At 36.7% G+C, this 20,189-nt stretch overlaps 1 protein-coding gene across 1 annotated transcript in view; it reads right to left on the bottom strand.

The window, feature by feature from the left end:
* LOC150095074 (WD repeat-containing protein 44) overlaps positions 1-20,189 on the bottom strand; it is a 362,406-nt gene that overhangs the window by 67,867 nt on the left and 274,350 nt on the right. The gene's annotated exons all lie outside the window — the stretch shown is intronic.

The following is a 20,189-nucleotide window of genomic DNA, read 5'->3' as shown; positions in this document are numbered from 1 at the left end:
CCAGGGAGTTCTGATTTTTTTATCCTTGCAGACAACCTCACCACATGCCTCTTTGGCAGAATCAATCAATGTTTTCTTCAGAGTTTGCCACTGAATCTCCACGGTTTCATTCCTGTTCTCAAACTCTTTTATTTTTTCTTCAATAATCTTTATGTGTTTTAGTCTACAGTTCACATCTGAGAGCTGCTCAACTTTTATTCACTTTAAAACTTTCTTACATGTTCTTATTTTCAATATGAATTTCAATTTTATCCTGCTCAAGACTAAATAGTGATCACTTCAATTTCAAATCCTCTGTACACTCTGGTGTCCTGCACCAGGGAGAAAACCTCGCTATCAACAATAACATAGTCACTGAGACTTTTCTTATTCCTTGCCTCTTCTCTCAATGTGAATTTGTGCACATTTTTATGTTGGAACATGGTGTTAGTAATAACCAGTCCATGTCCTGAGCAGAAATCCAACCGATATTTGCCATTATTATTAACTTTGCTCTTTTCATCAAATTTTCCCAAAATATTTTTGTATGTCTCACAATCATTTCCTACTCTACTATTTAGATCCCCAACAAGGACCAACTTTTCCTTTTTCATTGTGTCAGTTGCTTTTTCTAAAGTCTCAAAAAATTCCTCCACTTCTACCTTAGTAGAACCTTTTGTGAGATCATAGGCACAAATAAGTCTCATTGTCCAGTTCCCCATTCTCATATTTGTCCACATCACTCTACTTGAGACTGACTGCCATTCAAGAAGATTAGCCTCGTATTTTGTGTTGAATACTATGGCTACTCCTTCTTTTCCTTGATTGTCATTGCTTGAATATAACATTTTGTATTTATTGCTCAGAAAGATCTCACCAGTTTTTGTCTTTATTGTTTCAGTCACCCCTATTATGTCGATCTGGTACTTATCTAATTCCTCAGCTAGCTCCATTTCTTTGGCATTCAGGCTTCTTATGTTGATAGTACCGATCTTTAACTCTGGTGATGTTGAGTTCGGGTTTGTTTTCAGATTTATTCCAGTAGCTGACTTTTCGCTGTTCGCCCTTTTTCACTGGCGAAAACAACGGGGGCTTTGTTTAACCCGACGCCCTGTTAAACAAAGCATGAAAAGCCGGCATGAAATTTTGTCATTTTTTATTTTGGTTTAACCAATAAGAATATAATTTGGTCGGCTAAATCTCAGATTGCCAGCCCATCCTTGTTCGTTCAGTATCCAAGTACATACCCAATAGGGTGCACCACGAGAAGGTGAGGATTGGACATTAGGTCAGAAGCCCTGGTCGGTTCTCCGAATTCCTTTAAAGGTTATGTGGAGGTCTCCTCTCAGTTATACAGCTTTGACCTTGATCCCAAAGAATATTAAGTACTGTGTCATAGATTCTAACCTGTGAACAGTCAACATTCAGTAGTAGATTAAAGGGTAAATCACTAAATATCTATTATACAAGTACGAGGGTAGTCTGAAAAGTTCTCGGCCTCGACCATAGATGGCAACACTATCTGCATGATTTTTTTTCCCCTCTAAATTGGTACATCTGTCATAAGCATCCATGTGAAATTGCAAGTCATTCTATCAAGTAGTTTGTTTTATACAACTGTCTGAAGCAAAAGTGTTCTCTGTATCCCTTGAAATGGATAAAATTGAGTAGCATGCAGTTACAAAATTCTTTGTAAAAGAAGGTTTAAGCAAAAGAAATTCATTCAAAGTTCATAAAAGTTTATGGGCATTCTTCTCTTCGTTTTCGACAATTAACGAATGGGCTACCGTGTTTAAACGTGGCCGTACCAGCCTCGAAGAAGATCCACGTGAAGGATATCCAAAAAGCGTAATAATACCAGAAATCATTGATCAAGCACACGATATGGTATTGGATTACTTGCGAGTCAAAGTGCATGAAATTTCAGAGTCTATAGGGATTTCCAAAGAATGTGTAGGATATATTTTGCATGAAGAATTGCAAATGAAAAAGCTTTGAGCAAGATGGGTACTGCAGTTGCTCACAGCAGATCAAAAATGCACTCGCATGAAAATCTCTGAACAGTGCTTGGAGCATTTTAACAAAAATAAAACTGATTTTGTGCATTGATTTACTACTATGGATGAGACTTGGATTTACCATTATACATCATAATCCAAACAGTGGACAGAAGCCGGTTGTTCAGTGCCAAAGAAGACAAAGTCGGTTCCATTCAGCAGGAAAAAGTCATGGCATCCGTGTTTTGGGATGCTAAATGAATTTTGTTTATTAATTATCTTGAAAAGGGTAAAACAATAACCGGGGAATATTATTCCGATCTTTTAATCAGACTAGATGAAAAGAGAAGAAAATACCCGGTTTGTAGAAGAAAAATCATCTTTCATCCAGTGTTAAACTATGCGATCCTAGGAACCCTAGTTCATCATCGTTTAACAAGAGAAGGAAAAAGGGGATTCTCATTTGAAAAATGCTTGCTTCTAGGTATGAATTACAAGCACCAGAAAAAAAAAAAACTTTATAAAAAGAAATATAATGTGTAAGGCCAGTAATACCGTATGAACTATGGTTAATCTGGATAATTGAAAAAAATAGATGATAAAAGAAATATATTGTGTAAGGCCAGTAATACCGTATGAATTATTGTTAATTTGGATAATTGTAAAAAAATAGACGATAAAAGAAATATATTGTGTAAGGCCAGTAAAGCCGTATGAATTATGGTTAATAATTCATACGGATAATTAAAAAAAATAGATGATAAAAGAAATATATTGTGTAAGCCAGTAGTATCGTATAAATAGAATTTTTATTTTGGTTAGAATTGGAATTATATGTTTATACAATGACTTGCAAAATTCACTGTAAACAAAAGCTCAAAGGTCATGGGAGTGCTGACTGAAGGAAGAAGAAAACCCCTAGGCCGTCGCGTGCTCAAAACCACGTGGAGTAGCGTGACGTGAAAGAGAAATACGATGCTGAGCAAGACCCAGAAGGGAGGAGTGCTGTGCGTCGGGCGAATTACGTAGGTGGCAGCTCAAATGAAGAATGATCAAAGATGACCTCTATTCAACAGCCAACGAATGCAGATAATATTTGCCGGTCAAGTGCTGATGAGGATTCGTGCCTTTAATCTCATACAGAAGGGCATATCCCTATCCGTTTGGTGTGCAGCCTACGCCATGAGATAGGAGCAAGAATATAACCTCAACCATAGTCAGAGAGGATCAACAGTGCAGGAGTTGTGTAAAATTTCCCAGGAGCGGAAAGAGATATCCAAGTGAACGCATCGATCCATCTGATCCAAAAAATGATCAGAATTGAAGGAGGTTATCAGAAGCTGGTAAGTAAAGTACCTTATTAAACAAGTGTAACAAAGCCCTGGTGTATGGTGATGTAGAACTTTTCTTTTCATGTCATGTATAAGGGATCCTTAAGAATTGTGAATGAAGTAAAGAGACATTGATTGAACTTAGGAGGGAACTGTAGTGCCTTAACTACTGATGACCATGTTGTGTTAACCCTTGTATTGGTTAAAGTATTGCAGAAATGTTTAAGAGAGGATAGAGCAGGGTCTAGTTTGAACAATGAGTTCCATTATGTATTTAGTTGTTGAAGTTAATGTAAAGCAGTGCATTTCTAAGAGAGTTTAGCTTGTATGTAGTAGATGGAATTTGTTGTTTTAGTGTTCTCATTAATTTAAGGGTCAAACTTAGAAATTTACTTGAACGATTTATGTGGCTTGAATTTAGTATGTGCTATTTTGTATTGTATATCGCATAGTGTGTTCAATAAACCTTAGCTATATTTAACTCCCTGCCTTTTTCTGAGTAAAGGAATCTGATGCACCACCTGCAACAAGGATATACGAATCTAAGCGTGAAACAAAGGAAGTCCGATTCAGGTCACGACGGCATAATACTAGTCACTGGTGTATATCTTTGGAATCACTTCTCGGTTAAAGTACCTTATTTAACCCTATTACTTTATGTGGCGTAGCAAAAAAAATAAATAATCCTAGAGTTACGAGAAGCGAGATTCCAAAGAACTTGCTTCACTGGTCTTGGCTCAACCCAGAGACAATTCCTTTGTGCTTGGAGACACCAATGACTTCCTGAATGAGACTTGACGTGTGTTACATAGGTACACTAAGAGTTTATAGAGAAAGGGACACAACACCGGACAATGCAGCTGCCCACAAAGGTGTTTTAGAAATGGGAAAATTAAAGGATCTGCACTATGAATTGTTGGAACATCCACCCTATTCCCCAGATTTGGCTCTCTCTGAGTTCTATCTCTTTCCAAAACTAAAACTCTTCCTCGCTAGTCAGCATTTTTCTTTGAATCAAGAGGTGGTTGCAGCTGTAGAAGGATATTTTGCAGATCTTACTGAGAACCACTACAGGGACGGGATAATGGAACTGGAATAAATGCATTAATCTTAAAGGAGATTTTATGTTGAAAAATGAAAATAATTTTGAAATTATAAATTCGTTTTTTCATTGTTAGGCTGAGAACTTTTCAGACCATCCTCACATATTATTATTATCTGAGACCTCCAGGGAGTCAAGGACTCATCGAGGGAGGCTGTAAATTACCCAACCCAGCCATCATACCTTCCCTTAAATTCATTAACACTAGATGCACTCACTACCCATAAGGGCAAATTATTCCATTCACTCGCTGCTCTCTGGGAGAAAAACCTAGCTCTTAACCCTTTCTTGACTGAGATCAACCTTAACTTCCATGGATGCCCCCATGTTCTCTCCCCACCTTCCATATAATGAAAAATTTCATCATTTGAAATACTATAACACCCATTCAAAAGTTTATAGACCTCTATCATATCACTCCTCCTGTTATCCAGAGTCTGTAATCCACATACTCGCAATCTGCCCTCATAATCTAAATCCCATAATCAGGATATAATCTTTGTAACTTTTCTTTGCACCCTTTCCACAGCTTCTTTATCCCTTTGGAACATGGGAGACCAAATCTGCACACAGTAATCCAAGTGTGGTCTTATCAAAGCCTTATAAAGAGGCAAAATTAATTCCTTATCCTAACATGTCAACATAGCAATTATCCTCTGAGTTGTATTTGCAACTTTTGCTATGTGACCTTCGAACTTTAATTTCTCATCCACCAATACACCAAGATCCCTTGCCGCTTCACTTTCCTTGTAGCATAACCCTGCTAATATAATATGCCTCTGGAACTTGAATCACGCCCAAGTGCATAACTTTACATTTACTAACATTAAGCTGACAGCCATTTTCGTTTGCCCAGATTTCCAGTCTATTCAAATCATTTTGTAATTGCTGAATATCAGTAGCATCCCTGATTGCCCTACCTATCTTTGCATCATCAGCAAACAATTGCAAATCTGATGATAGACCCTGATTGATGTCATTAATGTATAGATTGAACCATAATGCCCCAAGGACTGAACCCTAAGATACACCACTGGTTACCTTAAACCTGGCAGATTCACACCCTGCATACCACTTTTTGATATCTGTCTGTCAACCATCTCCTGATCCAAGTCAATAGATTATGTTCCAATCTCATATTCTCCAGTTTACACAATAGCCTATCATGTGGTAGCCTTAGAAAAATCCAACATTATCATAGTGTATCCATTCCCTTTATCCGACTCGGCCGTAACACCAACATATGCACCAACAACTCTTCTTCTTCTGTAGCTTCTCCCACTTAAGTGGGGTCACTGTTGATAATGAGTCTCCTCCACACCTTCCTGTCTTGGGCTGTCAACACATCCAAGTTCTTCATCCTCAAGTCCTCTTCTACCAGCTCCCTCCATCTCTTCTTTGGCCGCCCACGCTTCCGCCTTCCTTGCACATCCATCTGCATGACCCTTCTTCCCACATATTCGTCCTCCCTCCTCATCACATGACCAAACCATCTCAACCTTGCCTCCTATATTTTCGCTCCTAAGTTCGTAACTTTCACTGTTACCCTGACATAGTCATTTCTCGGCGATCCTTTCTGGTCACACTGCACATCCACCTAAGCATTCTCATCTCTGCTACTTCCATCCTGCTGATGTTATTTTTCTTCAGGGCCATAGTTTCTATAGCATATGTAATAGCTGGCCTTACTACTGTCCTATAGATTTTGCCTTTCAGATTGATCGGCATCCTCTTATCGCATAACACTCCAGCCATCTCCCTCCAGTTCCTCCAACTCGCTTGTATCCTGCATCCCACTTCCTTCTCAGCTACTCCATCTTCTTCCACTGTTGAACCTAAGTATCTAAAGTCTCTCACCTTCCTGATGACATTTCCTTCCAGCTCCAGATTTGTCTCCTGTCCACCACCCACTGTACAACACATATACTCTGTCTTACTTCTGCTCAGTCTCATACCTCTCTCTCTTCCAGTACTTATCTCCATCTTTCCAGTTTAGTTCCTGCTTCTTCTCTCACTTCCTCTGTTACCACCTCCATCACAATATTAAACAGAAATGGACTTAATGCTGACCCTTTATGCAAGCCAACTGTTACTTAAAAACTTTCTGTCTGTCCCAGACAGGTTCGAACACTTGTCTTCACATTTCTGTACATTTCCTGCACCAACCTGACATATTTCTCTGGAACCTTCTTCTCCCTTAGACACCTCCAGACTTCTTGCCTTGGCACTCTATCGTATGCTTTCTCCAGATCAATAAATGCCAGATGTAATTCCCTTTGTTTCTCTCGATACTTTTCCATCATCTGCCGTAACCCAAAGATAGTGTTGTGTCCCTTCTCTTCTATATAGTATCTTGTATCTCTCTCATTGATATATCAGGACAACTTATTTAACTTTAGCCTTTCTTATTACAGTCGCAATATCAAGTTCTATCGCATGTGTCTCTACTTTAAGTAGGTTGCATCACTGTTATGCGATCCACATTAATACTAAACTTAGCCTTATGTTTTGCTTCTCTCATGCTCCTTCTTATGTAACTTAACCTTTAAGGGCCACCAGAAGTTTACCCGTTCCCTGAATTCTATAAATTATCCTGGTCACTCAGGCAAATTTATTTTTTTATTGCGCCAGCCTGAGCATTAAAGTTAGAGATAGACACTGCCTTTAGGTTAATTATAGAATATCAGGTGCTACTAACAATATAAATTAAATTCCTAGAAACGTGGGCTCTCTGGCATAATTTTACTCTTATTTGCAGTCGTGCCCTTACTTTCAATTGGGGTATTCCCCGCACGCACACACACGTTCTTAGGTTCGATGTTTTATGAAGGGTCAGGGTCAATCATCATGATCAGAAACACATATAATTAAAGAATCAAAATATTTATTAAATTCAATTAGTACTGCCATACAAGTTAAATTGATCATCAAATCTAATGTTAAACCTCTACCTTTCATTCACTCTCTCAGTCTTAAATCATTTTAGTACTTTACTTCCAAGTATCAGTAAATTCAATAACTCAATACATATTACATTTATGATTACAACTCATTTTTTGACACTTAAGGTACTTTAACACATTTTATAACCTCTCTCGGGATAAACATGACAGAATCTCTATCTGGCTGAAAGTCCTTAAAGTTCGCTTCAAGAAAACAGCCATTCACACAGATCTTAATTCTTCACTCTTTTTTTTAATACAAATCTTAGATTGCGTTCTCTTAAATGTTAGTCAATTCTCAAAAGGGGCTAGAACGAGTGAGAGTACTTATCTATTCTCTTTCTTCGGTTTTCTGCCGTCCTTCATTCTTTGTTTCGAATCTGGTTGACTCGACCTTATCGCCACGTGGGTTACACGTGCCCGCCTGGGCTGGACGCTATCCTTCTGCTTAGGTTTTATGTCGATGATCTTCTCACCACACCATGCGGTTAGTCTTGCCGAAACTCTACTGCGGTGTCATACCGAACCCCATCGTAAGTCAGCCCTCAGAAATGAGAGCTGAACCGCGAACACTCGGAGTACACGGAGAGAAACTCAGGAACAAGAAAAAACGGGGGTCATTTACTTCCGTGTCGCAGGTTTTATTCGCTCTCCTAGAGGGCCACCTTTCCGAGTTTGAAATATCTTATCGTCTCACCCATTGGTCTCCGTCTGCGTGACTTCACCGATTAACATACGGGACTTCTTGTTTCAGGGAACGTATGCATCATGATGCCTTCTAAGATGTGATGCCCATGGGTGCTAACCATGATCTTACAGTATTTAGGGTGGTGATCTTTACTCTATGTTGTTGAATAGTACGCATTCTTTCATTTAAAATATTTCATTAATAATTCCTCTCTTATTTTGTCCCTTTTTCTGACTTACATTCATGCTAGACACTCAGATATAAAACTTTAAAATTCACAGTTTATCATATAGGAAGTTATTATAAACAAAACATATTTATACTGCTAAAAGATAAGTATGCATGTATGTTTTTTTTTTTTTTTTTAATTGTTAGATTCTGGAATGGTGATGTCAAGTAAAGTTTGAAGTCGCCTATTTCAGATCTAACAATAGCATCTGTTGTTGATCTACCAGGCATGAAGCCAAATTGTTCCTTTGCAATCTCCACCTCCTTCCTCAATCTACCATCAAGAACCCTTTCTAGGATTTTCATTGTGTGGGACATCAACTTTATTCCTCTGTAATTTTTACAGTCTTGTGCATCCCCTTTACCCTTGTAGATGGGGACAAGAGTACTCTCCCTCCATTCCTCGGGTATATTTTCCTGTTGGCAAACTTTCATGAACAGGTCCCACAGCAGGTCAATTCCCTCTTTCCCCAGTGCCTTCCATGCCTCCACTGGAATTCTGTCGGGGGCCACCGATTTTCCATTCCTCATCCTCTTCATGGCCTCCGTCACTTCCACTCTACTGATGTTCTGCACCATCCCCTCAGAAGGCTGCCCATCTTCTCTGTGAGTCCTTGCATTTTCCTCATTCAAAAGTCCCTCAAAGTATATTTTCCATCTGTTTCTTATGTCCACATCCCTCCATGATACTCTTCCTTCAGCGTCTTTGATCTGCCTCACATGTAAGATGTCCTTTGCTGCTTTATTTCTACATTTCGCTAGTTGGTAAATTTTTCTCTGTCCTTCCTTTGTTTCTAATTGATAATACAGATCTGGATATGCCATCATAGAGATATGATCATAGAGAAAACAATAAGCCAAGAGAGTTGTGGCACAGGCCTTCGCCTGTGCCACAACTCTCTTGGCTTCTTGCTTTCTCTCTCTGTACACCTCTCTGTCCTCTTCCACTCTTGACTCATCCCACTTCTGCTTTGCCTTCCTCTTAGCTGTCACTGCCATATGCACCAACAACCTCATATGATAATCAGGAAGTAGATCTCTTTGATAACTAAATCAATAAACAGATCCCTGATACACCCAAGAAAGACTTTCTAATAGTACCAGAGGACTAGAATGCAAAAATTAGAATAGATATAGGAAGAAATTTTCTCCTCCTTGTTGGCCCTTTTGGATTAGGAGAAACAAATCACAGAAGTATGAAACTGATAGAATTTGCATTGCAGAATGATCTTACCATAACCAACAAACTTTCCCCATATAAAAGTGTCACAAAAATGGATCTGGATCTCCCCAGATGGAAGAACTTAACTGATTATATACTTATAAAAACTAAATATAAATCCTGTTTTAAAACTCAGCAAGAACTAGATTTTTCCTAAGTGCTGACAATGGAAGTGACTATAATTTAGTCCTAACAACATTTATGTTGAAATTTGGAATTAGAACTATGAGAAAAATATCCAAAGAATGCAAAGAAACTGAGGATAATGCTAATAAAAATAATCATACAACAGCATACCAAATAATTAAGAAATCAACAAAGCCTTTTGTTCATTAAAAAAATACTAAAAAGATGGTATGATTAGTCAAGTCTGTTGATAGTTTGGACCAACAGAAATTACAGAGAATTATCCAGGGGTAGTGATAATCAAAAGTTGAAAAGAACACTAACGTTTAGGAATAAGGAAGTTACTGCTTCCCCCACCTTTCTTACGTGCAGCTAATTCAGGATAAGACATTCTTTTTTAGGAGGCTTTGAATTTTCAAGATACCAACTATGTCTAGCTAGATATTGGTAGCATGGGAAGAGAGGCACCTGGTTCTAATTTAGACATAATTTGGAAAGACTTTTAATGGGATTATATTGATCAAGTGCATATAATAAACAACTATGTTATACCAACTAGTTCACCAACTAAGGCTGTTGGCATCTTCAGGGTGCATAACTGATGTAAGGCACTAAAAAGTAAAAAACTGTTACAAACTAATAATCAACCGATTCCAATTATATTAAACAAAGAACAGAGCGCGTACAATACATGCATAGAGCGTGCATGATATCACTTGTTGTTATTTAGGAACGTTCTATAGTTGGCACTATAATTCAGTTCTGGCGAGTTGAAGGATCTGATAAGGGTCTTCCAGATCACGGGCAAGATTAGTCCTTGGTTCCTGTTAAGGTTCTGTATACAGCGAACGAACGAACGAATAATTAAGAACGAACCATACCATAGAGTGGGATAGAAGCACAATTCTTCCTTACATGGAGGAGGACTTCCGCTCCCGAATTTTTAAGGAGGCCACAACAGTTGCCTGCTGTATACAAAACCTTAACAGGAACCAAGGACTAATCTTGCCCGTGATCTGGAAGACCCTTATCAGATCCTTCAACTCGCTAGAACTGAATTATAGTGCCAACTATAGAACGTTCGTAAATAACAACAAGTGATATCATGCACGCGCTCTGTTCTTTGTTTAATATAATTGGAATCGGTTGATTATAGTTTGTAACAGGTTTTTTACTTTTTAGTGCTTTGCATCAGTTATGTACCCTGAAGATGCCAACAGCCTTAGTTGGTGAAACCAGTTGTTTATTATATGCACATGATCAATATAATCCCATTAAAAGTCTTTCCAGAGCTTTTTGTCAAGAAAATTAAACGTTTTTTAGACATAATTTGCTTATTTTTCATTTGGACTTACTGGATAGCTATGGCTCAGGGCAGTAATTAGCTTCTTTCTTGAGATGAAGAAAGAACTTAATGTTTTGGAATTAGCAGTAGCATTAAAATATTCCCCAAACTTCAACAAGTAAGGCTATATTATTTTAACAAAAATCTGGGAGACAGTCATTTTAAGATCAAATTAATCTTTCTCTCTCTCTCTTTATCCAACAATAGATGATGACAATTATGACTTCAGTTTCTTTGTGGTTGCTTGTTACAATTTTAAACAGTTCCCACTACACCTGACTTGCTGTTTGCTTACTGTGACAAACTGGTTTTGTTCTCTGAAGATGCAGGATATAAATCTATGGAATATCAGTAACTAAGTAAATAAATATATTTAATTTCTTAATCTTATCTTGTGAATTAAAAACATAAAAAAACTCAAAAATGAATTATGTTTCAAAGTGAATATATATTCAACTTTAACACACAGAAACCAAACTCTGCTGATCATCAGCCATAACTTCTACATTGTGCAAATATCAAAAGTGGAAAATTTTGGGAAAATATCAAAAGCAGAACTAAACACTGGTCATCAAAAGAGTGGAAGGTCAGCTGATAGGAGAGTACTTAGTTTTGTTGAAAACTAAAGCCACATCTTGTAAGTGCACCTAGCAGTATCAAATACTAAAAACATAAAACGAAGCATGAAATTATTTAAGGATTTGTAAAAAAGCTTATTCATTTGGATGGATTTTAGAATAGTGACCAAAGTTTAGATACTGTTTATGCTGACTCTTGGATACTGTTACTACACAAGCAGCAAGACCAATGCAGTTTACAATGATCTTTACAAAAAAATTCAAACAAAATGTCATCATCACCAAATTCCTGCCATGTACCCTCAAGGGGTGTACAGGATATGATAGTACTACATGAAAAAAATTACATCATTACTAACTTCCTATCTAAAATTTTCCTCCAAATCAGTCTGTTACTTGTCAAGACTCCAACATTATCAGATCTTATATTTCTATCGTCTAAGGCACTTTGTACCATATCAATCCACCTATATCTTGGTCTTCCTCTGGGTCGTTTTGTTGCCAATCTGGCAGAGAACACTTGTTTTGCTAATCTTTCTTCGCCCATTCTGTTTAAGTGACCATATCACCTGAGATTAGCTCTGCTAACGCATTCCTGGATGCTGACAATGTCAAGTTCTTTCCTAATATCCTCGTTTTTAATATGATGTTGCCATTGATGCCATCTGTTCACGCCACTAATCTTTCTCAGGATTCTCATATCTGTGGTCTCTAGTCTTTGGTCAAGTGTTTTACTTCTGACCCAGCTCTCAGATCCATAAGTTAAAACTGGTTTGAACACTGTCTTGTATACAGCTAATTTAGTGTTTCGACTAATTTCTCTCTTATTCCATATTATGAATTTATTCAACTGATTTCCTACTATACCAGCTTTATTCATTCTGTTGTCTATTTCCATATTTAATTAACTATCTTCAGTAAAAATCGTGCCTAAGTAGCTGAAAAGTTTCACTTGTTCCACAGGTTCTCCATTCACAACACAGTTGACATTTTCAATGATTCTGCCTATTTTCATTGTCTTTGTCTTTTTATTGCCGACCTTCATACCATATCTATTACAACAGCTATTCAATTTAGACAGAGAATCTGCAGACTTGTAGCGGATTTATTTAGAAGTATAACATCATCCGCATAAAGCAAAGAGCTGACATTAACATCTCCAATTTTGATATCATGTTTAATACCACTTTCCTTCATAATGTGATCCATATAGATAATGAATAACAGAGGGGATAATGTACATCCTTGTCTCACACCAGATTTAACATTAAACCATCTTCCTGTACTTCTTTCAATTCTAACTGCTGACTTACAACTCAAAGATAATTATTGCTTGATATAATGCCCCATTGACACCATATAACTGTAACGTATTGAATAGCTTCTCTCTTGGCACCTAATCATATGCCTTTTCCAAATCGACAAAACTTAAATACAGATCTCTGTTATATTCCCATGCTTTCTCGACTATTTGTCGTAAAGTGAAGATCTGATCCTGACAGCCACTATTTGGGTTGAATCCAGCATGTTTTTCACCAAGCTTTTCTTCCACAATTCTTCTCAACCGTTTCTCAAGTATACTTGCATAGATCATGCCAGGAACACTCAGTAGGGAAATACCTCTGTAATTCTCACATTCAGTTTTATTTCCCTTTTTATATATGGGTACTATGAGAGCTCTACTCCAATCATCGGGAATTCGTCCCTCTGTCCAGGCTTTCTGAACTATGCAGTGCAGTCACTGTAAGAATCTTACACCACCATACTTCAGCATTTCTGGTCGAATATCATCTACTCCTGCTACCTTTCCACATTTCAAGCCTTTGATGGCTTTTTCTACTTCAAGTATGGATATGTATTCCTGACTGCATGCTTGGTCAGTGTTTTTTACCACTGTGCTGTCATCACTGCTTGTTTCATTTAGCAAAGTAATTACTCCATACTTCATCATCAAATTCCTGCCATGTACCCTCAAGGGGTGTACAGGATATGATAGTACTACATGAAAAAAATTACATCATTACTAACTTCCTATCTACAATTTTCCTCCAAATCAGTCTGTTACTTGTCAAGACCTCCAACATTATCAGATCTTATATTTCTATCATCTAAGGCACTTTGTACCGTATCAATCCACCTATATCTTGGTCTTCCTCTGGGTCGTTTTCCTGCCAACCTGGCAGAGAACACTTGTTTTGCTAATCTTTCTTCGCACATTCTGTTTAAGTGACCATACCACCTGAGATTAGCTCTGCTAATGCATTCCTATAAGTTTTAAAAGAGGTAAACCGTGAGTAGACATAACTATACATAATAAATAACGGAAAAACTCACGTAGAAATATTATTTAATAGTATAATTTTCGCCTGTGTGTCACAGGCATCTTCAGTACAATTAGGCACAAAAATTAAACACTAACTGACAATTCCAAAAAGCGCCACCTAAGTAGCTGGTGTAAGATAACTAAAAAGGTCAATAACTTCCCTAAAAAAAAAAAAAAAAAAAAAAAAAAAAAAAATTAATACAATAAAAAGTTAGGAAAGATTAGCTGATTTGTAAAGTACTATCTCCCATAAAGGGGATAGACGTAAGCCGTCGGATCTGTTTAAGTTAGGAGAATGAAGTAGAGTTTCACATGCTTCTTTATAAAGGCGTTCCATGAGAAACTGACTTTTGTGAAGAACTCTTGTCTTTCTCCAATGAACTCTGTGTCTAGTGAAGATGGCATGTTCTGCAAGTCCAGACTTTTCAGGTTTAAAGTATTCAATATAAGATTGGTGTTCTTCTAGCCGAATGGAGGCAGATCTTCCCGTTTGTCCGAAATAACATAATCCACAAGAGCACGGAATCTGGTAGAATCTGGTTGAATAGTCGCGAAGTAAAAGAGACATTTTTCTCTCATATTCGGTATAAGGTGCCTATTATGGATTTTTTTCATAACATAGACAGGGGGATTCGATCCTTACCCCAAAAAACAGCCAATAGATTACGTTTTGAATGTGCACAAATTCTTTTTCATGCCAAGCCTCCTCGTCCTAATCTTTCTTACTCTGAATTTAAAGCATTGAAATCACTGAAGAATAACAATAATTTAATAATTACGAAAGCTGATAAGGGGAAGGCTGTAGTGATTCAAGATAGGAAGGAATATGAGAGAAAAATGTCTCTTTTACTTCGCGACTATTCAACTTATAGGCCTCTTACATCGGATCCTACCCGGAGTCAATTGAAGAGACTTAATTCTCTTATAGATAATGTATCTACATGGAATGAAGATCAAAAGAAAAAACTTAAAACCTTCTTCGGTCGTCCACCTAGATTGTATGGTCTTCCAAAAGTTCATAAACCAGGCATTCCGTTAAGACCAGTCGTAGATTGTATAGGTTGCCCAACTTACAAAATCTCAAAATTTTTATCTAATTTACTCTCCTCTTCAACTAGAAGAACTGATACTTATATAAAAAATACTTTGGATTTTAAAAATAAAATTTCAGATCTTCATTTGGACGTTTCTGATATCATGATCAGTTTAGATGTTGTTTCTTTATTTACAAATGTGCCTCTTTCGGAAAGTATTGAATTACTACAACAGGAATTTCCTTCAGACATTGTAAACTTATTTGATTTTGTAATAAATTCTGGTTATTTTTCTTTTAAAAATAAGTTGTATCAACAAATTGAAGGAACAGCAATGGGTAATCCTCTCTCTCTCCTGCTATCTCCAATTTCTTTATGGAACATTTTGAACAACGTATCTTTGACAATATTTCTCCCAGACCTACTCATTGGTTCAGATGTGTCGATGACATTTTTGCTGTATGGAATGGCTCTTCTGATGAACTTCAACAATTTCTCAATAAGTTAAACGCATTTCATCCTAGGATCAAGTTTACCCTAGAAGTAGAATCAAATAAGCAGTTAGCCTTTTTAGATCTTCTAATTCTTCGCCAACCAGATGGTAACCTACATTTCTCAGTTTATAGAAAGAAGATTCATACAGGCCGTTATATCCATGCGGAATCTCATCACCATCCTAGTCAAAAGGCAGGAACTATTAAAACACTGGTTCATCGGGCCCACTCCTTTTGTTCTACAGACGATCTTTTACAGAAAGAAATACGATACATAACTTCTTCCTTTCTATCTAATGGCTATAAGAATTGCTTCATTAAAAGAACTTTGAGTAGATTTAATATGTCTCCCTCTTCAAACACAGAGGAAATAACGCGCATTACCATTCCTTATATACAAGGCATCAGTGAACGTATAGCAAAAATTTTAAAACCACTGAATATTTTTGTTGCCTTTCGACAGTTTAGAAAAATGTCCACCTTTCTCGCTTCTCCAAAGGACAAGCTTCCACATCTTAATCATCCAGGTGTCTACCAGATTCCGTGCTCTTGTGGATTATGTTATTTCGGACAAACGGGAAGATCTGCCTCCATTCGGCTAGAAGAACACCAATCTTATATTGAATACTTTAAACCTGAAAAGTCTGGACTTGCAGAACATGCTATCTTCACTAGACACAGAGTTCATTGGAGAAAGACAAGAGTTCTTCACAAAAGTCAGTTTCTCATGGAACGCCTTTATAAAGAAGCATGTGAAACTCTACTTCATTCTCCTAACTTAAACAGATCCGACGGCTTACGTCTATCCCCTTTATGGGAGATAGTACTTTACAAATCAGCTAATCTTTCCTAACTTTTTATTGTATTAATTTTTTTTTTTTTTTTTTTTTTTTTTTTTAGGGAAGTTATTGACCTTTTTAGTTATCTTACACCAGCTACTTAGGTGGCGCTTTTTGGAATTGTCAGTTAGTGTTTAATTTTTGTGCCTAATTGTACTGAAGATGCCTGTGACACACAGGCAAAAATTATACTATTAAATAATATTTCTACATGAGTTTTTCCGTTATTTATTATGTATAGTAATGCATTCCTGGATGTTGACAATGTCAAGTTCTTTCCTAATATCATTGTTTTTAGTACGATATTGCCATTGATGCCATCTGTTCACGCCTATAATCTTTCTCAGGACTCTCATATCTACGGTCTCTAGTCTTTGGTCAAGTGTTTTACTTCTGACCCAGCTCTCAGATCCATAAGTTAAAACTGGTTTGAACACTGTCTTGTATACAGCTAATTTAGTGTTCCGACTAATTTCTCTCTTATTCCATATGAATTTATTCAATTAACTTCCCACCATACCAGCGTTATTGATTCTGTTGTCTATTTCTATATTTAATTTACCATCTTCAGTAAAAAATCGTGCCTAAGTAGCTGAAATGTTTCACTTGTTCCAAAGGTTCTCCATTCACAACACAGTTGACATTTTCAATGATTCTGCCTATTTTCATTGTCTTTGTCTTTTTATTGCCGACCTTCATACCATATCTATTACAACAGCTATTCAATTTAGTCAGAGAATCTTGCAGACTTGTAGTGGATTTATTTAGAAGTATAACATCATCCGCATAAAGCAAAGAGCTGACATTAACATCTCCAATTTTGATATCATGTTTAATACCACTTTCCTTCATAATGTGATCCATATAGATAATGAATAACAGAGGGGATAATGTACATCCTTGTCTCACACAAGATTTAACATTACACCATCTTCCTGTACTTCCTTCAATTCTAATTGCTGACTTACAACTCAAATAAAGACTAAGTAGTGAGATGGATAGGAGGGTGGTTGACGGAGAGATATCAGAGAGTGGTTTACTCACCTGTGACTAGTGGTGTGCCACAAGGATCTGTTCTTGGACCACTGCTGTTTAATTTGTTCATAAATGATATAAAAAATGATCTGAGAGGAACAGTTCATTTGTTTGCGGATGATGCGAAGTTGGGTAGGGCAATAGTGAATGCAGATGACGTCAAAATTTTGCAGGATGATTTGGATAGATTGGAGGTCTGGGCTAAGGAGAATGGATGTCAGTTTAATGTGGCAAAATGTAAGGTTATGCATTTTGGGGTGAAAAGATTGGCGGCAGTTTACTGCATTGGTGGAACCCTGCTCCAGGAAATTGATGAGGCACGAGATTTAGGAGTGTTGGTAGATAAGGAATTGAAATTTAGGGGACACATTGCAAAAGTGACCAAAACAGCTCATCAAATCACTTGGTTGCTGAAGAATACGTTGACAAGCAGAGACAAGCAGGTTATTGTTCCTCTCTATCGAGCCTTGATAAGACCCCATCTAGACTACTGTGCTCAGATTTGGTCACCTAGGTTTTTTCTTGATGGGAAGGAGGTGGAGAGGATCCAGAGGCGAGTGACCATGATGATAGCAGGTCTGTGGAATGAACCGTATGAGAACAGGTTGAGGATTTGTGGGTTGCAAAAATTGGTTGATAGGCGGAGGAGGGGAGATATGATTGAGACATTCAAATTACTGAAGGGTTTCTATAAAATTAATTCAGAAGATATTTTTGAGAACAGGGCTGGTTGTGGGAGGACTAGGGGACATCCATGGAAACTGGGCAAAAGTGTGGTTAGTAAAGGTGTTAGAGCTGGGTTCTTTACTTTTATAGTGAATGAGTGGAATGCGCTCCCTAGTCTGTAGTGGATGCTGTGACAGTGAATGAGTTTAAGGCGAGGTATGATAGATACTGTATGAATGTCAAATAGTTGTGATGAATATGATTTGGGGCCTCCCTCGATGAGTCTAATGACTCCCTGGAGTTGCTCGTAATAATAGTAATAGTAATAAGTATTGCTTGATATAATGCCCCGTTGACACCATATAACTGCAGCGTATTGAATAGTTTCTCTCTTGGCACCTTGTCATATGCCTTTTCCAGATCTACAAAACTCAAATAGAGATCTTTGTTATATTCCCATGTTTTCTCGACTATTTGTCGTAAAGTGAAGATCTGATCCTGACAGCCTCTATTTGGCCTGAATCCTGCTTGTCTTCACCAAGATTTTCTTCCACAATTCTTCTCAACCGTTCTCAAGTATACTTGCATAGATCTTGCCAGGAACAATCAGTTGGGAAATACCTCTGTAATTCTCACATTCAGTTTTATTTCCCTTTTTATATATGGGTACTATGAGAGCTCTACTCCAATCATCGGGAATTCGTCCCTCTGTCCAGGCTTTCTGAACTATGCAGTGCAGCCACTGTAAGACTCTTATACCACCATACTTCAGCATTTCAGGTCAAATATCATCTACTCCTGCTGCCTTTCCACATTTCAAGCCTTTGATGGCTTTTTTCTTCTTCAAGTATTAATATGTATTCCTGACTGCATGCCTGGTCAGTGTTTTTTACCAGTGTGCTGTCATCACTGCTTGTTACTACTGCTATATACTAAATGCGGTAAAGATTTCATAGTGACACTTTTTTTACGTATGGCCATGGCAATATTTAAGCCCTCATTAGAAATGCTTTTCCATTAAATAAATTAATTTCACATAAAATAATATATCTATTATATTAGAATGTGCTTAATTAAAATTTTAATATTTAACTCAAATTAGATTTCTTCTTGCCTTTTACTTTTTTTTTTGAAGTTATTTATTTACTTTAAAAGGACTAGTGAGTAAATGCTGAAAGTTTTTTTTTCACTTGGTTATACTATAAATTAAAGATGCCAATAAATTATATGCTTGGTTTAATCCTTTATCCAAGTATTAGAATACAAAGTTTGCACATGAAGCAACTTTTATCTATCTTTAAATTTTATCTATCTCTAATCCAGAGTATTTCAGTAATAAGGTGTTACACCTTTTGACTATTTGTATATGGAAATATAACTCTGAATTTTTTTTTTTTTTTTTTTGCATGGCCATAGCAATATTTCAGCCTTCATTAGAAATGCTCTTCTCATCAAATAAATTAATGTTTCACATAAAATAATAAATCTATCATATTAAAATGTGCTTAATTAAAATTAAAATTAGATTTCTTCCTATATTCTACTTTTTTTTTGAAGTTATTTATTTACATTACAAGGACTGGTGAGTAAATGTTGAAAGTTTTTCCACTTGGTTATATTATAAATTAAAGATACCAATAAATTATGTTCTTCGTTTAATCTTTTATCCAAGTATTAGAAAACAAAGTTTGCACATGAAGCAAAATTTAAAGATATCTATCTTTAAATTTCATCTATCTCTAATCCAGAGTATTTTAGTAATAAGGTGTTACACCTTTTGGCTACTTGTATGTGGAAATATGACTCCTGCATTACTTCAACTTGGCATCACTTCTGGGTCTGGTTCCCACTGATGAGACCTCAATAAAGCCTGAAATCGATCTGGGTGGTGAATCTTCTCATAATGTATAGCATTATACATGTAAGTAAGGATATGTACTTTGCATTATGGGATACCAAGGCAAGTGATATGAAGTCTTTAGCCTCTATGAGTTGCCCAGCCGTGAAGTTACTTCATGTGCAAACTTAGTTTCTTACACTTGGATAAAGGTTACATCAAGAATATAATTTCTTGGCATCTTTAATTTATTGGTGAGTAAAATAATCATGATTATAAATTACTGTTTCTTTCATGCAAAAAGAAATGTACACTGTTGGTTATCTTATTTATATAATCTTTTATTTAATCCTAGTAAAGAATTAGATTAAGGAATTCATATGTTTTACTCACTTTTTCAGATGATTTTTACTTTGATGGGTT

Source organism: Typopeltis vanoorti, chromosome 21 (genome assembly GCF_054136105.1).
Source record: "Typopeltis vanoorti isolate ZY-2024b chromosome 21, IOZ_Tvanoo_1.0, whole genome shotgun sequence".
Taxonomy (NCBI): domain Eukaryota; kingdom Metazoa; phylum Arthropoda; class Arachnida; order Uropygi; family Thelyphonidae; genus Typopeltis; species Typopeltis vanoorti.
The sequence above is the reverse complement of the archived record's forward strand: the minus strand, read 5'-3'. Positions and strand labels throughout refer to the sequence as shown.